Raw genomic sequence first — 23,249 nt, forward strand, 5'->3', positions numbered from 1 at the left:
CTATTATTTTGAGTAATCTAATATGAAAAGTCATGGAACAACTTATCATGGAAATGATTAACAAAGACATAGACAACCTTCAGAAACTGGATCCAACCCAGTTTGGCTATATCAAGGGAAGATTAAGCCTAATAAATCTGGAGAACTTCTTTGAAAAGGTCACCAAGGCAATGGATGAAGGGAAAATAGTGAATGCTGCCTACCTGGACCTGGCTAAGGCATTCAATACAAGATTCCACTCAGGTATAGTTGGCAACCTTGCTGAACAGGGCATAAACCTCTATGTAACCTCCTGAATTGTCAGCTGACTCTCAGACTGCACCCAGGAAGTCAGGATTGGTGATATCACCTCCACTAAGAGGCTGGTCACCTGCAGTGTACCTCAGGGCTCCATGCTGGGACCACTCCTATTTGGCATTTATTTTTCTGAGGTAATGGCTAATGTCAAGGGTCTTTGTCTGGTCATGTTCACAGATGACTGCAAACTGGGAGCTATCATAGATTCCCCCCATGACACAAACATTTTAAAAGAGGGTCTAACACAGACAAATGACTAGTACTAAAGTCACAGACTAAAACTCAATAACAAGCCATGCATTATAGTGCATTTTGGGAAAACACCCAGGCTTACTACTCCATTGATTAGACATCCCTAAGAGTTGACCCAGTAGGCATGGATCTGGCAACAGTTATATGCAGTAATCTGGCCTTTGACCAACATGTGCCCAAGGTAGTAAGAAAATCATTCTATGTTGCCCATGTTTTAAGTAAGGGCAAGGCAACTAGGCCCAAGAAAGTCATAGTGCCACTTTATTCACCCCTTATCAGACATATCATTGAGTATAATGGCCCCTTCAGCATGTACATGACCAGACATATGCAACAGATGGAATGCCCACAAAGGTTCCTTGTCAGGAAAATCCAGGCTGTAAACACAATGTCCCATGCAGATCGATTTAAAGCCGTGTCTGTATACTCTGTCTCCTACAGATTGCTGAGAGGTGATCTATGCCTGTTATAAAAGGCAGTGTCACATCCAGCTGTGATAGAACTTTGTACATTCACAAAACAAAAAACATCAGAACTACTAAATCCAAAGATTTAAATTTTACTTGTGACATGAATAAGACAAGCTGGTTAAACAGATATATGTCTCAGAAGATCCTTGTGCTCTGGAATAGGCTCCCCATCCATGTGAAGCAGAGTCCATCCCTAACCCTATTTAAGTCTAACCTTGAACAAAGGATGGAAAAATGGAAATTTATCTCAGGTCTGCCCCCATGTGTCTGACAGACAAAGGCAGACAGTAATGCTCAAACTAACATACTAACCACATAACCTCTAGAAGCTTCCTAACTAACATTGCCCCTCTTAATAATGCCCTTGATACATAGGGACACAATTGGATTGGATTCTACAGCTAGGCTTATAAAGGCCCTGGTGGTCATTAGCCTAGTATATACCCATGAACCTATGACTACATACATTCTCCTTTGCGTTGGTATGTTGGTGTATTAGAATTTGTGAAGTAGGAGTTCCTATGTGGTGTGGTTAGATAATACTCAGGCCAGTATATTTTTCTTGGGATACTGTAAAAGTTCAAATCCAGATACATGCCAAAGTGTTTTTGAATGTTTTATATGACTCCTGTGGATGTAAATGTTGGCTACACATTTTCTTAACATATTATCCTGCTGCTGTATTAATGTGTTTGCTCCCTGTTGGGAATACTGTCTTGTACAGATCTTGCCTGAGTAGTTATGATGATATAATGAAGAGTAACACCACAAATATGGGCAGAAATGAACCATAAACTAATGTCTTAATATGTCTGTATGTGTATTCCTATCAACAACTGTCCACCTCTTCCATATCATTAAATAAACCACCTTGATTCAAAATGGTTTATTTAAGCCATGTTTCCATCAGCAATAACATACTTGGTCCTTCATATTTCATAACACACCTGTTTCATACATATAAGGATTGAAGAACTACAGCTGTCATGACAGAGTATAAATCATGACACCTGAGACATGACCATAAGACCTATCTTTTTGTATTGCATCAGATTAAGACATGGCTGCATGTGTATACTGCTTATTTGCACAAAGGTCAGCATGGAGCACCACATACTACTGCTAATTCCCATTCTAACTTCAAGATATGACTATGTGTGCATTAATATTTTGTCATCAGCTTTACAAATGAGATTGACAGTGGTGCACTTTAGGGAAAGAGTTAAAAATATCTACAACAAAGAATACTTTGAGTAAGTTCTACAAATTCTGTAAGCATTTATGGAGTTTTGAAACAAAAGTATCTAGATTTTAGAGTGACGTTGACTCAATTAATTAAGTCTCTTAATGTGTATCTGTACTCTGATGGTTATACTTGCAACTGTGTTACAATCATGTGCAACCTTTTCACACATAATCCATCACTGTTATTCAGAAGCGCACTGTCATATTTAGTAAATGTCTGTTTGTATTGCCAATGCACATTGTACAAGCATGAGACAAAACAACTGGCAGTGACTCAATAAATGGTCGCTATCTGCATGCAATCATCCCAGGATGAAATGTCACGAATGCTTACTTGACAATCCATCATTTTACAATTGTGGTTGTCATGGACACCCCATATTGTGAAACAGGTACATGTCTCTCATTTACGCAATGTACATGAATGACAGTATGTACATCTTACCAGATAATTATGTCATTACATGGGACAAGCACAGTGTTGTTACAGTGGCCTGTCCAAAAACACACATTTGTCCCAAAACTGTGATGCAGAGAGACAATACCCAGTTCTGGAAACACAGTGGTTACATCATGCCATTACAAATGAATTACATCACAGTTGTAGCATGACTTATCCTGTGGTGCTGGCTGTTGATGCTGAGGTCTCTAGACTGCATAAGTAAAGAGGGAGGACATTTGAATCCAGCAATGACTGACTATTGTGAGTCTGTGTTTATCTGCTGTGCTGTGTACAGAAGGCTTCTAATGCATGCATTATGTATAGCTGTGCATTGTTAACACTTCAACCACCTTTTTAAAAGAATATCAATGTATTAAAGAATGGTGATGTCACCCATTCAAAAGTGCACTGTCACAGCTGTAAGCCAACATCTTGTGTGTTGAGTGTGATTCAGGCAGTGTTCTATACCTTGTAATCTTAGGTAGTCTGTTCAAATGCAGGCATTAGTCCTTAGGCTTACTTGTGTCAGCATGACTGTGAATGTGCATGAAGGTAACAATGTTGTCACCCAGATATCTGCTTTGTACATGACTGGCTGAGGATTTTTATTACAAGAATTTAAGTTCACACAAGTGCTTTATTGGATAATGATGATGCCATGAGATGACATTTGGCATTCCCATTAGAACTACTAAGGCTTTTCCTGTGGTATGAGGACATGATACAATGTTTTGTAAGGTGTTGTCATGTGTTCATATCCGTGATTATCATTACATTGTGCTGATTACCATTTTCCCATTACACTGATGACTGCATTACATACCTTGTATGTTTGGGTATGCTTAGCAGCAGGCAATGCTGTACAAGAAATAGATATATGCCAACAGTCTTTTAAAGAAATTAAAGGCACACATATCCCTTGCAGCAATTGCATGATGTCACATTTTCAAAGACCCAGATATCTCACAGTTTTAGCAACACTTGCGCTGTGGCAAGTTAATTCTTCACAATATAATGTAGCTTCTGTCGTCACATAATCAGCTGTTCAAAACCGACATTGACAGACTGCAAGCATCATGTGTCCTAATGCTGTTATGTATGAATGACATCTACAACTGTTATAATGTGTACAATTACATAGGGAGAAACCTCCCCATCCATTTTATCTTATTCAAATCATTTGCAATACAATCACATAATGTAATTAATTCACATAAGTGGAGTCTTACAGCATTGTTAACACTTGCACTGTGACACATGTAATTCATACACATGTTGGTAGTCAATGGATTGACATAGCTTGCTGTTCAATTCCAGCAAACAGCAACATTATATGAATGTACTGGCATTACCCAAAGAATGTTGCGTGGAGTTATTATTCACAGTTTTTACTTTGGAGAATGAAATATAGAGTCATTTTGTAATTTTGTGCTAGTGAAATAGTTTTTTTTTTTTCAAAAAACTTTTTATTGAATTTTAAAATATTGAAATAAGAATACAACAACAACAAAACTAAATTAAAATACATATTGAAAAAGTGAAAAGTTAGGAGATAATTATGATAACACAGCTTTTGTATGATAAATGTTTTATCTCAATATTATCTGAGAACATACAATAACTATATACATCATATACAAGTGTTAACCAAGGAATATATCAAAGTAGGTATAGATCTAAAAGAAAGCAGGTATGAGGATATAAAGGAGACTGGGGTCTATGAATCCCAAAAGGAGAGTAGCCAACTATTCACTATAAATAATATGTAACACCTTTTCTATAGCTTTGTTGATATCAGCCAACTTCTTGGGACTTTTCACTAATGTTTTCTGCGCACTAATATATGTACAGGCTAGGGTTTTAAAATTATTCCAATTCAGTTTAGTACGATCTAGCCAATTTTGGGTGATGTAGAGTTTTATAAGTGAACATATGTAGATTAACACTTGTGTATCCAATTTGGAGAGGTAAATATTGGGTATATGTAATATTGCAATCTCCCAGGATAGGGTGGATTTATGATATCCCATTTTCTGTAAACTGACCTTTAGGGAAGTCCAAAGTTTGTGTGAGTGGTGACAAGACCAAAAAATGTGTAAAAGATCTGCATTAGGGTGGGAACAACAAGAACATGAGGCCGATTTATTGGCATCAAATTTGTTAAGTTTAGAAGGAGTGAAATATGCATTATTATTAATCATTAGTTGAGTGTAAAATAGTTTTTTGAAAGGCGAGTATTCCAGTGTATTTTTAATAGCTGAGAGTTTCTGTTTTATAGATATATGAGAATTGTGTTTGTCCCAATAATTAGAAAAGAGACAAACTGTATTATGAATTATCTGATTTATAAGATTATAAGATTTAGATAACATTTTCTCTGGAAGTGTAAGGATTTGTATAACCACTTTATAATTAGTGAGATCTGTGTTTTCTATTTTGGTGTGTAGAAACTTTCCATTGACAATATCTCTCAGTTGACGTAAAATAGTTATATAATTAGCATTAACCTTAAGAATTTTGCGTATATTAGTGAGAGTTTCATTTTTGTATTGTATCAGATCCCAAACAGTAAGATCTTTGATCAGGGGAAAATTTGAAAGATTAATAGGTATATTGTCTAAATTAATATTAGGGTTTAGATGGAGAGGTTGCATTAATTGAAATATATTTTCTAAATTGACAAGTTTTAACAGTTCTTGAAAAGCATTGATTTTTTGTTTTAAAGAGTTAGGAATTTTTAAATTATTCATGACACCTAATGAAAGAAAAGGAAGAGCTAATGGGTTAATATTTTTTGTTAGAATGTACTGGTACCATAATTTTGTCCAAATAGGGTACTGATTATGTCTCTCAGTATTAATATTCAAGATAGATAATAGTTTATTAGCCGAGATAATCAAATAATAGAGATGAAAGTTCGGAAGACCAAGTCCTCCCCTACTTTTAGGAGAAATTAAATTAATGTAAGAAATTCTTACTGATTTGGGAAACCATAAGAAACTAGCCAGTACTTTGTTAATTTTTGAAAAAAAAAGATTTTGGAATTAACTGATCCACAGCATTGAGTTGAAATAGCAATCTGGGGAGTATATTAATTTTAATTATTGCTGCTTTTGATAGAAGTGATAAATTTAGCAATTTCCATCTATTCAAATCAAGTATAATAGACGACCATACTTTAGCTAAATTATTTTGAAATGTGGAGAGACCATTATGGTTTATAAGAATCCCCAAATATTTAAAATTCTGGACTATCCGGAAAGCGGAGTCTGGAAATAGGTATGATTTGTGGGCGAGTGGATTTATGGGGAAAATGTGTGTTTTTTGAGTGTTAATCTGATAGCCTGAGGCCTCTGAAAATCTTTCAATAGAACCAATTAATTTTGAAAGGTCTGAGCAAGGTGTTTTGAAATATATCACAAGATCATCTGCAAAAGCCGACAAACATATTTTAGTGTTAAGAATTCTAGGAATCTTATGAAAGGTATTTTGTGTTATATATAATAATAAAGGCTCTATATATAAATTAAATAAAAAAGGAGATAGTGGGCATCCTTGCTTTGTACCATTGATGATTTTTATGCTTTTGGATACTTTCCTATTAATGTAAAGAAAGGTAGAGGAATTTTTATATAAAATTTTAATGAAGTCTATATAGGTAGATGGTATATTGAAGCAGGACATAATGTGAAAAAGAAAATCCCAATTAACCCTATCAAAAGCCTTAGCGGCGTCAAGGATCAGTGCATACAGCGGATTTGAGTCATTTTTAGCAAAGTGTATAAGAGAATCAATTGTCAAGGTATTATCCCATGAGTGTCTATGTGACATAAAGCCCGCCTGCTCCGAAGAAATCAAGAATGGTAAAACATTTTTCAGTCTAAAAGCAAGTAAAGAAGCTAAGATTTTAATATCAATGTTAATCAGAGAAATAGGTCTATAATTGTTAGGATCAGTTTTTTCTTTGTCATTTTTCAAAATTAAAATGGTTTTTGAGGTGTTCCAGTGCAAGTCCGATATACCATAAATCATTATATAGTTAAAAATTTCCAGAAGAAGGGGTGTAAGTACAGATGTGTAAGTTTTAAAAAATTCAGGTGTGAAACCATCTGGTCCCGGAGATTTACTAGTCTTGAGTCTACCAATGGCTTCCGATACTTCTTTAATAGTCAATGGGGCAGAGAGTGCATTCTTTTGTTGTTCGTTTAACCTAGGAAATTTGATAGAAGATGCAAAGTTCATTATATGCTGTTTAACCTAGGTTTATTTTCCTTAGAGTATATCTCTGAGAACAATGATGTAAAAAGCTGCATGATTTCCAGATCAGTATTATAAATCTTATTGTTATATTGTAATGACAAAATTCTAGGAAGAGATTGATTACCTTTAACTATTCTAGCTAACACTTTAGAAGGAACCTGTGCCCATTCAGAATATGTAGCTAAGAGCCTTTGCTCTGATATGGTAAGATTATGTTGATGTAGAAGCAGTAATTCTTTTTGAGAGCTTAATAATAGTTCATATGAAGAGGGATTAGGACTCACTCTATATTGATTTTCCAAGGTTTGAATTTTTAATTTTAACTGCAATTCTTTGTTTCTATATTGTTTTTTAAGATATGATGCTTTATTAATTAATATACCTCTAAGGGTAGCTTTACATGCAGCCCATTGTATGTCTAATGGAATATCTGATGTGTCTAAATTAAGATATGTTTCCTTTATTGTTTCAGTTATTAATTTATGTATATTTTCGTTTGAAAGTAAATTGTTATTCAATGTCCAACTATTATATGAAGATGCATCTAGTGTATTTGAAGTCAAACTCAACCCAAGAGATATTCTAGAGTGGTCAGAAAAAAATCTGGGCTCAATGAAATAATCAATTTTCCTATGTGTAAGAGAGTTAGAAATAAGGAAAAAATCCAATCTTGACCATGTCCTATAGCATTTTGAGTAGTATGCAAAGATATCTTTTCTGTCATAATGTCTTATGAGAGAAATAGGGTCTATAAGGCTAAGGTCCATTATTATTTCTTCCAAAGCAATGGATGCTTGGAAATTATATGAGGGGGATCTACTAGTGCGGTCAGTGTCAGGATTAATGATAGCATTCCAATCCCCCCTAAAATAAAATAGTGGTCTTTAAAAGAAGAGAGAATATTATAAATCTGTAAAAAGAAGATATGTTGTTGTTCACAAGGTCCATAAAGGTTAAAAAATATAATTGGTTTGTCAATGTTATGGAAACAGGAGATAATGTAACACCATCTTCCATTTACATCATATTTCACATCAGAAACAGTTCCCTGAAAATTGTTTTTTATTATAATGGCCACCCCTCTTGATTTTGAACTATTACCGGCTGCTATTATCATTTTGATCCATTTCTTGTTTTTTTCCTTATCAAAGTCTTCTCTAGTTAGATGTGTCTCTTGTAGAAAGCAAATATTAGCCTGGGATTTAAATAGAATATTAAATAGTAAGGATCTCTTGTTTTTATTATGTAATCCTCTCACATTCCATGAGTCAATATTTAAGGTCATTCTTTTAAATAAAAAAAGATGTATAAAATTTGTCTAAGGTTTGACAAAATGTAATAATAACTATATATCTTGGCCCCTTATAATTATTATAATGTAACTTGATGGCTCCCAAAAAAATTGTTATAGAGATCTTATAATATTCCTTCCCAGATACCCCGGTGCCTAACCACCCACCCCATACTAGAGAAGGAATATATAGATGAATCAAATAAGTGATTTTGGTTAACACTATCAATATCAATTGCATCAAATTAGCATAATAGGCTTTATATGAAAGCTTAACTAAACATAAAAACAATACTATAATATCAAACATATGTACAAATCTAACTAAATTCAAGATGTCCAACATACTCAATCCCTACTCAAATATTTAAGCTCCAACTTTAAGTAAAAATATATAACAATTAAAAGAATTTCCTCAATAACTCAAAAAAAAAAACATTTTTGCTTAGTAAAATCAACATCATATTCCGGACATTAAAATGAATCAAATGTATATAAATTACCGTATATGAAAAGTAAAAGGAAAATAAATTTAACATTACCCTATATATATAATACCTTCTGTGAAACTAATATTGACTGTATCATACATAAAATTATGTTTTGGTTATAAAAAGAAATAACTATATATATAACAAAACAAGATAAACTACACTTTAAGAATAACCATAGAGTAAAATATAACATGTTTCTCACTGATGACATAGTGAATAACTGTGACAATAAAATCTAATTCACAGTATAAACATATAAAACATGGTCCCAAAAACAGACATGTCTATCCCCCAGGAAACATAAACTCACCTATAAATCCCAAATAAATAAATGTATCAGTCAAAAAAAAACTGCTGTATATGTACATCAGTCAGCAGTTTACAATACTTTAAATAGATTTTGGCGCCATCTAGTGTAAGAAGATGAAAAAACGCTACTTCACAATCTTCCTTAAGCTTCAGCAAAATCATAGACCCAAATACAAAGATTAAAAACACAATGATGTACATTTTATGATTAAGGAACTGACTCCTAAAATGCTTAAGAGCTGTAGCACTATGAATTGTAAAGTTATCAGACACTTTTTAAGTTTAAAAGAGCAGCATACTAGCAGGAAATAGACTTCACAATTCCCCTTCACATGCTCATTAAATTATTTAAATAAAACATTTAAGCCCGAATTAAAAAACAGAATTATCATACAGAATATACACATACACACATAATATGTTCCTAATACTAACACAAGACCCTATATATGCTTTATTAACGTTTTATCTATGTATTCATGTGTAGAAACGAACGTGAATATAGTAACCCCATACTGCTTTTACACTTTGCGTACACTCTATAAAAAAAAATCAGAGTATCTAACCAAATAACTAAACAGTTTACTTTAACTTGAAAATAAACTGAAATATATATCATATATAGATTGTACCTTAAAAAATAGATGTAACAAACCTATTCTGCACATACAAAGGCAATTTCCACCATTACATCCATAAATACAGATCCACAGTGAAGCGAGAGAATAATGTATAATCAGCAGGTGGTTGGATCGAAATATTGCCTGTTCAATGAAGAATACATCCATCGCATATCCCCATAAACTAGATAAAACAAAAAAAAGTATATAATTTGATCCATACAGGCAAACAAACGCTGTAGTCAAGAGCCAACATTGGTACGAATCCAACGAGTGTCCTCTGCAACTGATGACGTCACCGTCAACCTCCGAAAATCCATAGAAGGTGCGTGGCTAAGTAGAAACTGCAGCTGATGAAAGAAACAGAAGATTTTTGCCCTGGCCAGCCTCGAGAAGCGCAAATTCTCCCTCCAAAATGCTTACAACTGACACAGGGCACTGAATTCTTAAACCTAGAAAATAATAAGCACACTACTTCGCAATATATAAATGTAACTACAAGGCTTATTGAAAATCAAAAACTAACACCGTATTCCTGAAAAATATACATTCATAATAAAATCAATATCTTCCTGAAAAAAATATATAATATATATATATATATATATATATATATATATATATATATATATATATTCTGCACACCTATGATAAAATAAAATTGGATAATAAACGACAAATACTGCCTGAAGGAATATAGTATTGACAGAAAAACATCACATTTGAAACCAACTGAAAAGTGAAATATTAGGACACAGAATCAGGAAGCTTTTTAAAAGTTTTAAAAAATATATCTTTTGCTTCCTTAGGATCAGAGCACATAAACCTTTTGTCATTAAATGTAAAAGACAAGGTATTTGGATAAGACATACGAAATCTTATCCCTCTTTTTATCAAGTCTGCACAATAGGGAGAAAGTTTTTGTCTGTTTAGTTTTATTTGAAAAGGAAGATCCTGTGAAAATGACAGTTTATGAGATTTCCATAGAAACTGTTTTTTACTTTTAGCTGCTTCCAGGATCTGAAAAGTGTCTTGGAAGTTTAATAACTTAGTATAGATAATCCTTGGTGAAGAAGAATCTTGACTTGCACGTAATGCTCTGTGTGCTCTCTCTACAATTATAGTTTTTGAGGATGCTTCACAGTTTAACAATGTTTCAAAGATACTCTTAGTCACAGATAGCAAATTTTTATTATCATAAGATTCTGGCAAACCACGAATAATGATGTTATTTCTACGACTCCTGGCTTCTAAGTCTGTCAATTTAGCTTGTATTTCAGAAATAATCTTATCTTTAGACTTTAGGTCACTTTCCAGTGAATCAGTTTTTATCTCTAAAGCTGAATTTCTACTTTCAATCATATCCATTCTGTCATTTATTTGCTTTAAAGTTTTACTAAAGTCAGCAAATTGCTCTGAGAAGTTTTGAATAGCACTTTGGATAGGTTTTAATGCTAACTTTAGTTCATCTAAATAAAAATTTGAGTCATTCTAGTCTTTGTTACTTACTTTGGAAGTTTCAGAAGATTGTTTAGATGTTCTCAATCTTTTTGAACTGGTATCTTTTTCAGGTGAGAGCATTGAAGAAAATTTGGCCTTCGTAGGTTGAGTCTCCATGGAGTCAGATTTAGTAGCCATACCCAGAGATGAAATGCTGATAACAGGATATCAGGTTCCAGGAAGATTCTTAAGCAGCAGGTGACCAAATCAGATGAGACCACAAACTGTTCTGAGGTAAAATATATCCCAGGATAAGATTTCCAAAGTAAAAAATAATCCAAATGTGTGGAAAAAGATTTGTAAAATCTTTTTGTGAAAAAAAAACTGAGGAAAAAGATTGTTACAAAGTTGTAAAAAAAAGAGATTTTACATATCTGTGAGGAGCTCAAAGAATAGGGACTAGTCTAGTCGGCAGCCATCTTGGAATCCCCTGCTAGTGAAATAGTTGTTCTGTGAATGTCATGATGTGACTGTTCAGTATAGCATATCTGCATGATTAGAGTGTGGCTCAGTTCTGGGACATTTCTGTTGGACATAATAACAGGAACAGCTTCCGCGGTCAAGAAACATTGATAGTGCACTATTGCCACTTGTGTGAACATTAACACAGTTACCGCCTTGTCATCATTCTGGCAAAAGCATATTGTACAAATTATTCCCAAATGTCCTTTATTACTTCACATATTAATTTCATTTATTTGTGACCAGAACAATTGCTATGTTGTGTGACAGACAAGGTCAATACACAGCTGTGTAGAGTATGTAGTATGATAGGCAGAGGTTTGAATCTGATAGCATCTGTCTATCAGGTAACTGCATCAGACACAAGTGGCTTGGGAAAATAAAGTATTTATAGGGCAGTCAGAGGGCAAAAGTTTTAAGACATCACCCTCCAAGATAGGGGATCCATACTCATTATAATATAGAAGTGATGTAAGCCCTTCAAGTGTATATGTCATGACACTCCCAGTATGCCTATTTCTGTGGCATCACAGGTTAATATACATCTTTCTGATATCTGTTTTGGAATGTGTTCAAATCTGACAAGATGCAAACATTGCCTATATCATTGATTGTTCACAGGCATTACTTAATTTCTAAATGACAATGCACTATATTGCATGTCTTCTTCCAAGTTTTGATGTACTATTGTAATTATTTTCTTCACACTGTGTAGCTTTATAGGACATGATGATTTACATAACATTTATTACTGTATGACATTATGCAAGATCATCATCAAGTGTGATTGGGCCTGTGTTAGGACACTTCCTTGTATGTATCTGATGTTTACATGCTGCTATGGCAGTATTCATTGCAATTTCCTCTGAGCATGCCCAGTCTAATCATGTAGTAGATGGGCTCTATATACAGAGACCTTGAATACTGCAGTGTCATAAGATTTGCGTTGTCAGTTTTCACTTGTGTAGTTTGAGTGTTATATTACTGTTTAGGATGTACATGAATATAAAACACATGCTTGTCCAATATTTATGTCAGGGTAATATACTTCATGTCTATGCTTTAATAACAACAAATGGTAAAACATGTCCCTTTCTGATTTGCATGACATAACAGCTGCAAAGCTTATTTCTTCTTGTTTATACACAATGAAGTGGAAATACATTAATATTGTCAGTTATCACACATATATTTCCTGTTATATACATGTATTCAATAACTGTAGTCTATGCAGATAGCCCCTAATGTATCCATTGTCCTTGCTGATATCTGAAGGCAGCATGTTATGAACATTAAAATCACATTTACTTCCCTTTCTTACAACATGGCATTGTATCTCTCTCACGTCCTTTGTTTACGTGTCCATTCTTAGTTATGTACATCGGTAAAGAATTGGGAACAGGATAAGTTATTATTATATCAGTATGGAAGTATTTCTATTTAAAATGTTTCTTTGTGACATAATCACATTTGAATGCATTAACTGTATACATTTTCTCCCTTTACCTTCTCCTTGTACTTATGCCTGCACTATTAATATTGTATTCTGAGTACATTCTCCCCATTTAACTTACCCTGCATCGTACTACTTGTAATCAGATTATCCTTACTTCAAATAAGCTGCCCATCCATGCTTGTATAACAGTTTTGCCTACAGCCAAACAGTTTTGTTTACATTGTGTGCTTGTGTTTCCCTGCACCTTTTCATGGCAACAACACTGCTGCTGGCCATGAAATGGTGCTTATAAACATGTAAGTTGATGATCACCATGCATATTCAATGAGCGCTGCTGCTCATCATGCTAACACACTGCAACTGTGTAGGCCTCAGACAAAGCCTATATGATTCTTATCAAATCCCAGGGCTTTATTTATTAAAGGATGTAACTTTAGTGCCGTCTTTGTTTGTTTGTGTCTTTCGGCTTTTTCCCGGTTAGGGGTCACCACAGCGGAACTCCGGTCCGCTAATGATTGGCAGTTGATTTTTACGTACCGGCTTGCCAGGCCTGGCGCACAACCTTCAACGAAGGTACACCCATTCATGTCTGTCTCCACACAGAAGACGCTCTAGCTGAGAATCGAACCAGACAGCGTCTTACTGTGAGGCGACAACACTACCGCAGCACCACCACCGCGGGGTAACTTTAGTGCCGTCTTTAAAAAACACAATTGCTGATCTATAACCGTATACTCACAACTGAAGAGTAATGGCTCATAGGGCATAATGCATATTTTTCATATCAACATCTGAAACAAAAATCAGAAGTTGTCCCATCTCTAATGAAGTTTTAGCCTTTTATAACTTATGCAAATACAAGTTATATGATTTACAGAATAAAAAATATATTTTTTAAGAGGATAGTCTGTATTTGAAAGATGTGCATTACATTATTTTAGTAAGGCTATAATATTACAGCAATCTTTGTGGTTATGAAGTGGGAGGGTTATCATATCTGAATAGTATTTTGTAGAGAATATGAGTAAGCATTTGTCTGACTCAGAACTACCTACTATTTTATCCACTTTCCTGTATGAATCTTTACAAATATATGGATGGCTGTTCTGTGAGTTATAGGATCACTCCTCTAAACAAAAAATCTCACTGGAGCATGGTTTACGTTATACCTCTTTTCCTTGTGAACTATGAGTCCTTAATTGGCATTCTATGTATGATTAAAATTAGACTCAGATGTGCTGCTTGCTACTGTGAATAGTAAATATTTTTTGTATCAATATTACACAAGAAATTAGTTGGAGAACTTCTGGAATTCCTTAGCTAAGTAATTTCTTTGTTGAAATGATTTCACAGATGTGAAATTCCCTTGACAAAACATTTCCTAGTTGGTAGATAGTATTCCTAAAATTAAGTATCACAACAATAGATGCTCATATGGCTCCAGATTATAGACCCAGTATATGTATTTAGAAGAATCAGTAAGGCCCAATTTATGAGGTTATGTAAAAATATTCCTAATAACAATTAGTGAGAGTTTTAAGTGTTACGCACTATATAAGGCTCCACTGCAATGCATAACACTCACACAAATGCTTTACAATTCAAAAATAGGCTTTTATGTAAGCCCATTGTATTTAGTGTACACAAACTCCATGTAAAAAAAAAAAAACAACAGATGGAATACAAAAGAAGGTGCACATGCAGTGAAAAAATATTAAGTGCCATGTACACATCCAGTTCCTAAATACGAATTAACATACAGCACCAAATATGCTAGCAGAGGATAATAAGTAGCCCCTGTCATATAATGAAGAGTATTTAATGTAGTCACATCTGTAACATTACAGGGTAGTAACTTAGACAGTGGTGCTACTGTATCCCCTGCCAGCCTGTAAGCATAACAATTCTAAGCAAAACACAGCAGCTAAAGTGCTGCAGGGTTAGGAAAGCTGCCCAGTACCACATTTATGACATCTTTCAAGCAAATCTAATCCTTTGTAGACAGGGTGGATGGCCCATCTCAATTGATACCAGTGGTGTGCATAGTAGTGTTCATCCTGATTAGAGAAATATCCCCCAAGCCTACTGCTGATGGTGCAGGCATCCCCCAGAAATCTACAGAATACAGGCTGTAGTCTTGAATTCCATGCTGCAGTTTTAAGGCAAGTTCTGGATGAACAATGCACCACAGTAAATGCATTTCAGAGGGAGAGAACTACCACTGGTGCTAGGCACAGCAGACCACATACATACTGACATCACAACCCTTATAACCAGAGAGAGAATCAAGTATGTCAGTATAAATGTCTAATATTCAGCTAGCTGCCAGCCTGTGTGTAGTTTTATTCTATCCTCATGAATGACTGTGTAACATATCCTGAGAGTGTCAAAAAGACAGCACATGTCAAATGAACAACCATTGCAGGCACTCCCAGTAAACCATACTACAGAGACACATGTCTGCTAAGGACTGCTGCATAATACTGTACCTTTTTAGATGGTTACATAACCATAGTGATGTAAAGCTGAGGTAAGTGTGTACTACAGCATATTCACCATGGTGGTAGGGCACTATGCATTGTATTTGCAGTGAAGTGTATACAGTTAACTGACATGCTGTAATTCCAAGCCTTTAAGATGTGTATGCAACTTGTATGTGGACACAATATATTCATTTAGGAATAACTCAAGTTCAAGTGTGGTGATTGTGAAAAACTGAAAGTCTGCCAGCCCACCTAGATAGAATTTTGTAGATAATTTTATGTCATTGTAAATATTAATATAATCCACAGGCTGTTTTACAAATGTAAGAAAACTAAATGTGAGAAAAACTGTGTTATATGTTCTGAACTTCAAAAATGTAACCACAGTGCACCCTGCTGGAAGAAAGATGATAAAGTAAAGCATTTTATGACTGTTTGATCTCAAAGCTTGGAGACAGGATGTTTGGATGAAGGAATTATTTCTATTGTCTTAGGACAAGGGTTAATTGCTAGATTTTACAAGTATAATGTCTTCTATTGCTTCCTGACCAGGTGCAAACCTACTAAGAAATGTAAATTTAGAGTTTCTGGTAGCCTGGGAACCAGAGAAGTGTCAAGAATGATATAATCTAAAATGAGTCAGCAGTGATGCGTTATCAGTTTAAGACATTTCAGAGAGAAAGAGATAGCATTTTTGCATTTGTCTTCAGAACTGACATCACCAGCGCTTGCTTGCTCTGTATGTAAGTAGGATCTTAGACTTTAGTATTTTTCTTAGAAATAGATAGACAATAGTAAGATTAGACTAGCTGTTTTCTATATTTATGTCAGACTATCCTACAGCATTATTTTAAAGTTCTTGTGTCTGAACTCTTGACTAGCACTGTGTTGAATTGAGAAGATGTGTCTTGTGTTTTTATTATTTATTATTAAATATTTTAAGCCTTTCAACTGTGGCTGTTTTGTGTAGAGATAATTTAAGCTCTAGAGTACTTGCATGTATTTAGTGATACTGTCCAAGCCACTCCAATAGCCTTAAAAGGTCTGGTAACACTTATATAACAGTATTATTATACAACAAAATTGGTCACCCTTTGGGAAGGGCCTTATAGTGGCTGATAATTAGGGGTTCTGGTGGCAGTGGATTACTACCTTATAGCCTGGGCAGAAGGGGTATACATAGTGAACCTGTGCCAGCCTTCCCCAGGAGTGTCTGTGTGTTTGTATATAAATCATATCTCAAAGTGTGTGTGTGTGTGTGTGTCTGTGTGTGTCTGTGTGTGTGTGTGTGTGTGTGTGTGTGTGTGTGTGTGTGTGTGTGTGTGTGTGTGTGTGTGTGTGTGTGTGTGTGTGTGTGTGTGTGTGTGTGTCAGCTACTTGGGCAGGACCACGAAGCACTGGTTGGACAGAGGGAGTGTTGGGAGGACCTGGCTTGGAACCCTGGCTAAGGATTACACTCTATAGCTATGCCAGTGGGGAGTCTTATTGGGGATCTGCAGAGAAAGGGAGAAACCAGCTCCAGACTGACTGTGATCTATGTGTGCTCTTAAGGGAAATTGTACTTTACTATATGTGTACTTGTTATCCTCCCAATGTGCATGCCCATCACTGGTGTTAGTGGTGAGGATTGAGGCTCCTTGATTACTGGGCTAGTGCACCGGCATCACAGTAGGTAATGCAGGGTTCACCCAAGACTGGTAAGGTTTGATCATGAGGGTGATCAAACAAAGACAGCCAGGGGTAAATCATGCATTATTCAAAACTAGGTATGTGTTATTGCTATAATACAATGACGTTACTTAAAAAATAAATGTCTAACCTTTTTTAAAAACAAAATTGTATGAACATACTTTTTCCTTTTCTGACTCTTCTTTTGTGTGTGGGGGGGCATCTGAATGATGTCCTACACATGCAGTGGGCAAGTACATGCAGACAGCTGTAGAGGATATTGTTTAAATGTGACTTTTGATATCTTTATAGGAGTCAGGAATGCAAATGCTTGCACGTTCCTGGTGCTCCATGAGTTTTTCAGTTTGTTTTCTTATATGTTATGCTATTCTGAGGATCAGTATCATGTGATACAGGAGAGAAAGATGTTATATTTTTTGATTAGCAAAGCAAAGAAAGGGGCAACTTTACTTTCTTTTATGGGATACAAGTCACAGGTTATATCACTGTGTTTAGTTTTCCTGTAGGTAAGACCTAATTTACAAGGAGCATGTTCATTGTTGTTTCCAATCAGCATGCACATTTCTGAATTTTATTTAGGTTTTATTCTATAACACTGTGCATATGGAAGCATCAAGTAACAGAAGAAATAACATCAGTCATGCATCATGTATGAATAGTAGTACACAATGTCACAGCTTTGGTTATAATTGTAAGAGTAGTGATCAGACAGAAAGTCTTCAACAACAGATGTAACAGAATGCTCTAAATATATGTTATGGGACAGTGTATATTATAGATATTTTGTACAAAATCAATGACTGATGCTTACATTCTCCCATAGCCTAGCAAGAGATAAGGGTGGTATGCAGCTGGCCATTACATGACTTCACCACTTTTGATGTAATCTGGGTTACAAATGTATTTAAATGCATACTGTCCCATCATTTGTGATAAAAAAACTGTCATATAACTATTATATGATCAAATTACTATAATGGCTAGTTGGAGAACAGGAGAAAGTGTGTTTCTTGAGCCAGGGGAAAGTATGACTTATGTGCCGGGGATTGTTTTCCATACTGATTGCTATCTGTATCAAACGTTTTTCTGCATTCTTGTTTGCTGCTTTCAGACATGTCTGAAGGTCCTCTCTCTGACTGAGTGCTTGTTCGTAGATGGTGTTAAAGGAAGATTCAAGCCTACATCGGTGAAAAGAGATAGAAATATGGCAATATTTAGCCCAGCTATAAAATTGCAGTTTGTTAAGCTCAACAAATGGCTGATTGGTAGCAGTGTGTTTTGTGAGGTTCACGACCGAAACAAAGCTCTACAGAAATGGTAGGAAAGTGCAACCAATTGTCTGATTTATACACTTGGAAGTACGGCAAAGAATGTTTTCAAATCATTTACATTCAAAAAAGAAGATTATAAAGAAAATTTTGCTAAGGTGTTACAGAACTTTGAGGACTAATTCTAGCCTGACAAACAGTAATACATGAAGACACCAATTTTATTAAAGAGTACAAACGCCTGGCAAAAAAGGTTGAATCTTTTATAAAAACTCTATGAATCTTCAGAGCATTTTGATTTTGGTGCAAAATGAGATAAGAACATCTGAGTTAGCTTCATTGTAGACACCTTAGGTAAAGACATCTTGTACAAGCTGCTACTAATGGCCAACGTCTCACACTAACAACTCCCTTGTAGACTGTTCAACAATCAGAAGATGGCATATAGCAGGATACCCTCTGGGAGGAGGCCATCTGTCATGATGCAGAAAGTTTTGTAAGAACACCCAAAAACAGCAAACTAGAGAGGCAAGGCAAAAGATGAAATTGTAAATGTGAAGATGAAATGAAAGTAAATGTGGAAAATGTGGGAAAAATACAGCAAAAGCAAAAAAAATCTTGCTTCACTTTCAAGTCTAAAAATGGACTCTGGTCAATGGTGCACTACAAGAATGAAATACTGAAGAAACAGAACAAGCTACATATTTTCTGGGTTTGGTGAGTAAAACAGGCAGAAGTGAAGAACATTTGACAGTGCAACTTCTTATAGGTGTCATCTCAGTGAAATGTAAGAGTGATACAGGGGCTAATGCCTGCATAATGCATGAAAAGACCCTTCTTCAGCATGCTTATCGCTGAGAAAATAGTGCAACCCAAATATAAAGAACCCTGTGGGTCATCTGATCTGCCCAGCAGAGCTCCAATTCAATACAAAAAGTAAGTAAAAGCAATATGCCTTCCCATTTTATATGAATAACAGCCAGGATCCAAACAATCAGCTGAGGAACAGCACAGTAGGGGAGAGGGGAGTGGTGAGTAAGACAGATGAGGTTAATCAGATATATGAAGAGCATGATAATAAGCCACTAAGGATGTAGTTGAAAGTGAATGCATATGCTGTGTACAGATGTCCTAAGGGTTGTCCAACCTTTGACACAAAAAGTCAGGCAAGATCTGCATTGAATGGAGAAGGGCAGTATTTCTGAATGATGGTGCACTTCTGTGGCGTTGGACCTAAAGAGGAATGGAGCAATGTGAGTTTATGTTTTCCTGAAAAGAATAAATGAATGCTTAAGAAGAAAATATAAACAAAATATTTAAAAATATTTACTTTGCCCATACAGAGAAAATAATATTGACTTTACAACAAAAGGAAGAAACTGTTGCAGAAAAGAGGAAAATCCCAGGATGCAAAAACTCCCTTACCAGCCTCAGTAAGAAGCTGAGATCCCTCATAAAATCCTCCAAAGCTAGTTACGAAAATAAAATGGCCAAAGATTCCAAAGACAACCACAAGGCATTCTATAACTATGTCAAGAATCTAAATGGCAATGCTCAGATCTGCTCTGAGCTACAACAGAATGGCATTAAATATATTGATCCCAAGGATATTGCCAATATCCTGTCAGATCATTTCAGTGCCAACTTCACCCCCCTCTCACCCCATAAATGGCCCATCTCAATACCGGAAGATTGCCAAATTCCAGTAATAACGGCCACACAGGTAAAAAAACACACTCTCCAGAGCTAAGAATACAGCATCCATGGGACCAGATGACATCCCGGGCTGTGTACTACATGAACTACAAAATGAACTGGCACCTCACCTAAGTGTCATGTTTAATCATACCCTCAGCTCAGGCTTCGTGCCCACTGAGTGGCACACAGCTACATTTATCCCACTCCACAAGGAGGGATCCACCTTGGATCCCGGGAACTACTGCCCCATCAGTCTGACGAGCCTGATCTGCAAGGCCATGGAACGTATTATCATGGAACTTATAAACAAAGACACTGGAAACCTTAAAACACTGGACCCCACCCAGTTAGGGTTCGTGAAGGGCCAATCTTGTCTCCTGAACCTGACTGACTTCTTTGAATCAGTCTCCAGAGCCATAGACAAGGGTAAGGCAGTCCACAGCAGCCTATCTGGACCTCGCCAAAGCCTTTGACACCATCCCCCACTCTGGAATCATAGATAAACTTACTAAGCTGGGCATTAATCCCTATGACACTCGATGGGTTGCCAACTGGCTTACTGACAGAACCCACACTGTAAAAGTAGCTGATTCCAAATCCAGTTCCAGACAAGTGACAAGTAGAGTACCTCAGGGTTCAGTCCTGGGACCTCTCTTGCTTGGCATCTACTTCTTTAAAGTACAGGCCAACACTAAGGGACTCTGGCTAACAAAGTTTGCAGATGACTGCAAACTGAGAGCCATTACTTGAATCCCCAAATGATGTGGATACTCTACAAAAGGGCCTTACAGAAACAGATGATTGGTGCCAGAGCCATGGGCTCAAGCTCAATGCCAAGAAATGTATAGGTATCCCCTTTGGGAAAAAACATATACCCTTGAATTACCACATAGGTGGCAGTACACTAAGCACCAAAAGTGTGATAAGAGACTTAGGGGCACAGGTGGACAGTGGTCTCACCTTCAATAAGAAAACTCCTTGAGCCACACCACGGCAAATAAAAGCGAACCGTTTATTAGACTAAGACACTGGCATAAAGAAAAAAGTAAAAGCAATCGAGTTCAACATGAAAAACAGTTAGCGCTTTCACATTTATCATGGTTATACAAAAACAATTAAAAATATATTTAAAAAACACTTAAAAATAATTAAAAATATATATATGGATCATGAAGTTACAGGCAGATAGGTCATCTGGCTTAAATGGCAGAGTCTCTCTGAAACCCTTCTTGGCAGCTAGAGATTATAAACACTAAACAGTGATGACAGCATTTGGTTTTAGATCATGGTGTTGATATATTTGCTTTTTTATATAGTTAGCAGATAAGTTCCTAGACTTTCAAAATTAAATCAACTCACTTTACCAAAAGTGTTTTAGGGGCACTTTTGTATATTGTTCTATATGTCAATTTACATATATATTTTTTTAAGTATTTTTAAGTGTTTTTTGTAATATATTTTAATTGTTTTTTTTTGTATAACCATGTCTTTATAGGTCTTATTCTTAGAGGTCCCCTTTATAAGTACCTTTATTAGTTTACATGTAATGTAATTCTACAGTTGTCTTTATGAATTCAATCAGGTGTTCATTAGCTAAGCAACCAATTTTCTGTGGTTGACCCCTTTAAATATATTGTTGTATCACAGTGATTGGTTAGTGAGTAATTGAGCTGAGGTTTAAAATGCTAGATTTTTGATGTTTAGTTAACAGTCTGAGGAAGCATTTTGATAAATGTGAAAGCGCTAACTGTTTTTCATGTTGAACTCGATTGCTTTTACTTTTTTCTTTATGTCAGTGTCTTAGTCTAATAAATGGTTCGCTTTTAGTTGCCATGGTGTGCCTCAAGGAGTTTTCTTTTTGGATTGACTACTTTGTGATTCATTTGGGGCACTTCATCCTTGAGTGGTGTTTTCTACTTTTTCACCTTCAATAACCACATTGCCACAACAGTCAGGAAATCCTTCTATGTGGCACACCTCATCACTAAGGGCTTTTCATCCAGAAAAAAGGAGGTCATTGTCCCACTGTACTCAGCCCTCATTCGACCCATTAGAGAATACAACACCCCATTTGGTATGTACCTCTCAAGACATATGCAACAACTGGAAAGGACACAGAAATACCTCACTAAAAGAATCACAGGCCTAAAGCAGATGCCCTATGCTGACCACCTTAAAAAACTCCAGCTATACTCTGTTGCATATCGTCTACTCCGAGGCGATCTCTGCTTAACATACAAGGCCATGTCAAACCCAGAGCTGTTGGACATGCTACACTTAAAGAAATCCCAATCCCTCAGAGTCACATGCTCCAGGGATCTAAAACTTGTCATCACAATAAACAAAACATGCTGGAGGGATAGGTTCCTGACCCAGAGACTCCCCAGACTCTGGAATAGACTGCCCATACATGTCAAGCAGAGCGCCTCTTTGGTCCTCTTCAAAAGGAACCTTGATGATTGGACGGGAGGAAGGGAATTCACCCTGAGGATCACGTCAGTCACGCTGCTAGTCAGGGGTCCAGGTAAGTAAATAATGTGGGAAGAAATAGCCAGGGAATTGTTATGGCTAGGCTTGTATAGGCCCTAGGACCAATAGCCTAGTACCAACCTATGAACCTATGAAGTCTGGTACTTCAGAAGCCACAAAAAGCTTGGTCATTCAGAATCAACAAATTACCCACACAAATCCCTGAACCAAGAAAGAAAACTTAAGCTATCATTTACTTGAAAATTAAATGGGAACTGCTATGTAACCATACAGATCCTGATGCAACCCTGAATCACTTTCTCATTGTGCTTACTACTCGTCAGCATGCAATGGTCTATTGTACATACACGAGGTTCAGGGGCCAAATCTGCCACAGATAGCTACAGAGTTAAGATCCAAAACAAAATAAACCAGCACTTCTGGAACCAGGGCATTCATTTGGTTCTTTGTTTTATTGCACTGGAAGCTGTGTTTGATCCTATAAAGCTAAAAAAAATCTTACTGGCCAAAGAGACAGTGCATG

This window comes from Protopterus annectens, chromosome 1.part0 (genome assembly GCF_019279795.1).
Source record: "Protopterus annectens isolate FY-2018-M chromosome 1.part0, PAN1.0, whole genome shotgun sequence".
Taxonomy (NCBI): Eukaryota; Metazoa; Chordata; order Ceratodontiformes; family Protopteridae; genus Protopterus; species Protopterus annectens.